Source organism: Argiope bruennichi, chromosome X2 (assembly GCF_947563725.1).
Source record: "Argiope bruennichi chromosome X2, qqArgBrue1.1, whole genome shotgun sequence".
Taxonomy (NCBI): domain Eukaryota; kingdom Metazoa; phylum Arthropoda; class Arachnida; order Araneae; family Araneidae; genus Argiope; species Argiope bruennichi.
The window spans coordinates 50,272,936-50,279,504 of record NC_079163.1 but is presented as its reverse complement, the minus strand read 5'-3'; the positions used below and the strand labels follow the sequence as shown (position 1 = coordinate 50,279,504).

The following is a 6,569-nucleotide window of genomic DNA, read 5'->3' as shown; positions in this document are numbered from 1 at the left end:
ACTGAACCACAAAGAAAAATCTATATATGAGTGATTTATATTAAAAAAATTCATGACTCGTATCTTGCAAAAAAATATAAAAAATACTAAAATATTATAACTGTCTGATGGATACTAACTACACCTATTTTGTCATTAATTACATTTAATTTACATATAAATTTATTTATCAAATAACATTTTTTTTCCATAATTTTTAGGTTTTATGCTAATATTACATTTACTGAGAGTAAATTACAGCGAAGCGTATTTTAAACTAAAACTACTCTGATCGATTAAATCAGTGTTTCCAAGTGGCAGTTTTAATGTATCAGATATTTGACCTTATGTTTAAAGTTAATGCCAACGTACGAAATATTTATGTCCTTTAATGAATCAGCATCATGAAAATTTTCATTGTAATTACTTCAAAGTTATATATCCTATGCTTTCATGTTTCATCAATGTATAAATTTAGTATAGTTATATTTTCTTCCTGTTTTTAAATAAGTCTAGAGCTGTTTATTCAAAATGACAAATTGTAACCATAGGGCAAAGACTACACTTGGGTTGTTGCCCCGTTTCCTAACTTCCAAACCATACTAGAAGGAATAAATATGTTCTCGGTTGATATGATGAGTACAAGGATCGTGTGCACGGAAGTTTTGTGGCTAAACTGGCTATCCTCCAGTCAGAAATCCAAAGCCCAACTACAGAGAACGCAATATGCAAAAAAAAAATATTATTATTTTGGAACGCTTTTCAACAAAGTTTATTCAAGAAGTTATATGCTGTTAATAATAAATTATACAAACCCAAATATTTCATTATTTCCTATTATACAATAATTCAACGTATATGAGCCCAACGTAATTTTTATATTATTTATTGATCTCGTAACATTTCCCGAAATATCTATTTTTTTAAATAATGCAAATGATACTACAACAGTGATGATAATATTTGCATAAACCTACATGGGATTGAAGAGAAGTTATTTTAATCTACATTATTTTTTTAAATGAAAACTGATCGCTTATAATTTAGCTATAAAATTTAGAAAATAATAGTTTTATATTTTTGAGATTTGAAATCAATTTACAGGTATTACTGCCAACAGATACTTTTAAACGAATAATCTTGTAAATGTATATCGCATATATAATCGGACATAGCCTAAATCACAAAGAAGGGGTAGAGTTAAATCCGAAAGAACCTGAAAACTTCGGCATATTTTTGTGAAATTATTTGATATGTTCAAACTGCAATTTTAGTCCGTCATTTTGTAAGATCATCGTTTTTCAGTGAAATAAATTGTTAAAATTTAAAATGTAAAAATTAAATTTTGGGAGATGAATTGCATCAAACGACTTAATTTTTTTACATCATTTTCCCATTAATTAAAAGAAACTTATAACGTAAGATTTTATATTAATCTTTTCATCATTAATAGGATATATAGATGAATATCCATATTGTAAACATTTGGGATAGTAATCAAAAAATATTTTGAAATTATGTGAAAAAACTTTATTATTAATAATTTATTATCAGACTCATATATTTTATAGAAAGTGAGAGAGAGTATTTATATAATTGCAATTCAATTTCTTTCTAGTATTAATAAATCAATTCATTATGACTTTTATTTTTAGTTATTTTATCCATTCTTATAATTTTGATCAACAATTTTATGATTTATATCGTAAAGAACCATTATGAATACTATCATCCAATTAAATTTCTTATTAAGAAATTCTTTAGTAAAAAGTGTGAAAAAAGAGACTATCCAGACAGCTTCTCCATAAAACTTCTTATTCCATACTTTAAGCCCCTAGAAATTTTGAATTTAAAAAATAAAAATAATACTCATTTTAATTTTTATTTTATCCTTTTGCGGTGGAACACCACAATTTTCCAAGGAGGGCAAAAATAATTTAAACAAACCTGACCAAATCCCTTAGAAATAAGTAAAAAAATAAATCCCGCTGGCTTCTGATTGGACGAGAGAGTCACACGTGACAGCCCGGAACGTCTACAGGGTATCAGTGTTACAAACTTGCTAGAAGAGTGAAGCCAGAGAGAGCTTCACAGTAAACTTGATCATCCGCCGCTTCGGAACGCATGGGGCTCACTGGGCAATTTTTACTTTTCCTATACCCCCTCTTCTAAGGAAAAAAAGTTTATACTTTCTTTTTGACGCTCAATTCACCGAGTTTGCTCGTTGACGTTTTCCGGAACATTTCCTCTTCCATGGAACTCCTGAATTAAGGTTTTGAAGGTAAGGAAAAGAATTAGTTTTAAGTTTGCACTTTTTTTTCTTTGAGCGCTATTTGATGTGATGTGCATTTCACTATATTTCTTTCACATTCAACTCCGGAACAGAAAATTTACTTTCCTGTTCCGGAATTGCAAACGGTCGAATGGGTTTTTTGCAGGGGTAAATATATTTGCACCGGAGTAGGGACTATAAATTCGAGAGATTTAAAAAGAGCGCTCAGCCGCGTGATATTATCGAGATTGGAAATAAATTTTGCAGTTCTTTTGGTTTCATTTTAACGTTTGTTTTGTGCTTGATTTTGGAACTGAATTTTTTTTTCGAACCTTGAATAATTGATTGCAAAAATTTAAATTTCATTGTTAGTCGACAATTTTAATGATATTTAACGCAAAAATATTTTTTTTAATAAAATATCTTAAAAATGTGATATAAAATTGTGAAGACGAAGATAATTCGTAATATAAGACTATTTTCGTTGTTGCGTTAATTGAGTTGGCTTTTGCATTTTATTTAACATAAGTTATTTTAAAATATTCTTAAATCAAAATATTGGAATCATAAGAGCAGAGTTAGATAAGAAAAGAAATTGAATATTTTGTGCACAATTATCTAAGCCCGAACCCTTATTTTATTTTTATCGCATTTGAGAATAATCCTGCTGACGTTTAAAAATTGAAAGTCAAAAGATTTTTTTTTCCTATGCCTTAAATAAAATTAAACTGTACCACATAACGGAAAATTGATCGAAATAATTTAGCAAATTTCGATTTATATTAGAATTCCAGCCACAATATGTAGACAATTCATCGATGAAAATTCGGAACTCGACGATAATCAGCAAAAAAGCGCTCTTAAAATTGATTGGTAAAAATCAAATTATTTGTTTCTGCAAATGTCTAACCATCATTTATGATTGACAAAGATTTTATTTCATAAATAATTAGAATTTTTTTCTATACTTATAACTGTTTTTTGTATGCAGTTAGAGAAAAATAATTTTATCAAATTATCATAAATTTATGTGAAAATGCATTGATTTGGCAGATTTTATGATTGTATATAAAGATATTTTAGGATTCATGAATTTACATTTTCAGTTGCCATTTTTTGAAATTTTCTCGGGAGATATAATTAGAACGCTCAAGACTACACCATTTTGATTTACCAAATGCAGCCATGAAATGCAAAAAGTAATATATAATTAAAACAAATGAATAAAAATAATAAATTTCGTAACAAATTATATTCAATAGAAAAATAGGCATGCATAAAAATTTGCGATCATAAAAATGATGCGCAGATTTAATATTAGTTTTCCTGCAAAGCGCAAAGAAAATTGAGAATTATATGAAAACGAATAATTATTAAAGAAATTATATATTGGTTATTGAAATGAAAAAGAATAAAAAATTTGCATTGTTCTTTGTAAATATGAATGCATTTTCAAACATTCTTATAATCGTGATTATATATGATATTGGCACTTAACAGTAATTTTTCAGTAATATTCAATCAATATTCGAGAATGTATTAATACTTTTCCTGGCTGTTTCGAAATCTTGTTTTGAACCTTTATTTGAATTTTAAAATTTGTTTTTAAATTTTATATTTCTGAGAAATAAGTTAATAAGTTTCAAATCAAAGGACCAACATTTTTTTTTTTTTTTTTTTTTTTTACAAATTTGTGTGCGAAGTTACTAATCCTAATTTTCAAAAAATCGATTTAATTAGAAACGAGTTTTATTAATTACGAATTATTAGAAATTCGTATCCAAACATTTACAATTCCTATTCATTACTATTCCGAAAGTCACGCATTTTTTTCTTATTTTAAAATTTTGGTCAAAGATCTCCTTATAGCTTTCGACTTTAATAGGTTTATTATTAATATGTTGTGCATTTAACGAAATTTTGAACTAAATCATAATTTATTGATACTTAGACTAACTATACAATTTTTTTCAAGAGAGAAATAATAGTTGAAATAAATTCTCCAACAGCATTTGGAAATATTATGCTTCATTTCTTATATATTAAATAAATTTTTGGTCAAAGATTTTGTTTATCTTTCCATTTTATTAAGGGTATTGCTAATATTTGGCGCATTGAAAGAAATTTCGAACTACATCATAATTCCATAAGACATAGTCTAATTATGCAGCTTGTTCAAGAGAGGAATATTCTTTAAAATAAATTCGCGAACAGATTTTGAAGATGCCATGCTTCATTACTTATAAAATGAAGTAATGAAGCAATCTGGCTATTTCAAAGTAATCATGATATATATTATCACTAAACAAAATTTTTTAAAAATATGTGGAACGATGCAAAATACAACGTATTAATTTCGTTTGTTCATTAAGTTCTATTTTTTTTTAAAGATTTTTGCCCATTAAGTTTTTTCTTTTTAAAAAATTACCGATAATTTTGGTTTGTTACAGATTCCTTCCTAATTCAAAAGGGTTATTTTTTACGTTTTAAGGATTATTTCTTTTGCAGTCATTTTTTTTCGCATAGCTTCAAAATTGTTCGATATTTAACCGTTAACCCCGAATTGAACAAATTCATTCATAGTTGGAAATAATTTTTGTCTATTTTATAACACTAATTATAAAATCAATGAAAGATCATCAACGTATCATTAATATTAATAGATGCAATAGAATTTCCTTTTTAGATCTTTTCAATTTTCTTTAAGCATCTTTTAAAGTATCTTGATGAAGAAAGTCTGAATAAAATAAAGCATTAATATTTCTTTAAAGAAATCCAGAAAAAAATTAATGGATTTATTCATTTTTCATACGTATAAAACTCTTCAATAAATAAATCTCTCTCTGCAATAAGATATTATTGTTTGCTGCAATTGTTTTGAGAATTGCAATAGAATGCCTCAGAATTTTTCAACATTTTCTTGAATTAAATAGGTTTTCTGCGATTGATCTTATTGAACATAGCATGTAAAATCGGATCGAGTTATTTTTGCATTTGAAATATTATATCAAAAGGAAATTTCGTTAGCTTTTGTATGCAGAAAAATTATTCGAACTCATGTGAATTTTTTTTAAATTTCTATATAAGATACTTCTAGCGCATCATGCAAAACAAAACGTGGAAAAGTAAAAAATTAATAATTTTGTATAGGAAGGAGAAATTCCACAAGTTCATTTTACTGATAAAAATTTTGATTCGTGCATTATTCATTAGCCTATGGTAATAATTAATCAAAAATGAATCATTCAGAGCAATTCCCCAAAAAAATTAAAAATTAATCATTTGAAGTCGTTTTAGGTTTGTAGAGAAAAAAAAAAGTTATACATTTAATTAGATTATTTTCCATCTAGTTAAGTTTTATTTTTTGCAGTAAATAATTTGTTAACTCTCATTGCACTGTATAAATTATTTTGCATTGAAAAAAGAAATTTAACGAATTATTCTTGTAATTAAAATTGCTGACTTCTTTCTTTTCCATTTACAAAAAATAATAGTAAGCACATCGAATGAATCTCATTAATAACTTAAAGCACTTTCAAATTTGGAGGAAATGAAATAAATCTTACATTCATTTGAGTTACTGTATACTGAGTTAAAATTTATTTTTCTTTAGAATAGTTTTTTTTTTTTCAATTTACTGAAAAAATCATCGCAATTATTAGATTTCTTGAATGTCACATATTTTTTTCATTTAGAATAAATAGTTAAAAAACGTACTTATTTAAATGAATGGAGGCAGATGAGTAGGTATTAAAAGAAATCTTTTCACAAAATTGAAAGAAATAGCATGAGATGATATCGATATGAAATATTCATTAATGATTTTCGGATACCCCGTTTAAGTTTAATTTAGTTTTTCTAAATATTTCAACAAGACACTATATATCATTATTTTTCACCTTCAATGATTTATATTTTAGTTTAAAACTTCCCTTTTAAGTTAAAATTTTTGTATCATTACAGTTAATACAATTACATTATTAATTTAAAAATATAATCAGAAAATCTTTAAAATAAAGCAAAGGTTAATTGACATGTAATCGCCACGCCATTTATTAAAATTCTTGAATTTTATAGAAAACTGTTATTTAAGTCCAAATAAAATTCCTCATATACCTAATTAATAAGAAATGTAGCAGAAGAAAAACAAAATGTTAAGCCAAATAAGGCTCGTATAATTTATGATGTTAGAATTAGCTAGAAAATTCTCGACGGCGCCCTGGCTTAGGGGTAGCGCGTCTGCCCCGTGATCTGGGCGTTCTGCGTTCGAGTCCTGGTTTGGCCATGGTTGCTCTTCCGTTGTTCTCTTTGTGAGTTG

At 26.5% G+C, this 6,569-nt stretch overlaps 1 protein-coding gene across 1 annotated transcript in view; it reads left to right on the top strand.

The window, feature by feature from the left end:
* The first annotated feature begins 2,039 nt into the window (after nucleotides 1–2,039).
* The window catches only part of LOC129960508 (sodium-dependent dopamine transporter-like), a 172,377-nt gene continuing 167,847 nt past the window's right edge, over nucleotides 2,040–6,569 (top strand). The window contains exon 1 of the mRNA XM_056073984.1: nucleotides 2,040–2,260. The gene's annotated coding sequence lies outside the window, so the exon portion shown is untranslated. The remainder of the gene's footprint in view (nucleotides 2,261–6,569) is intronic.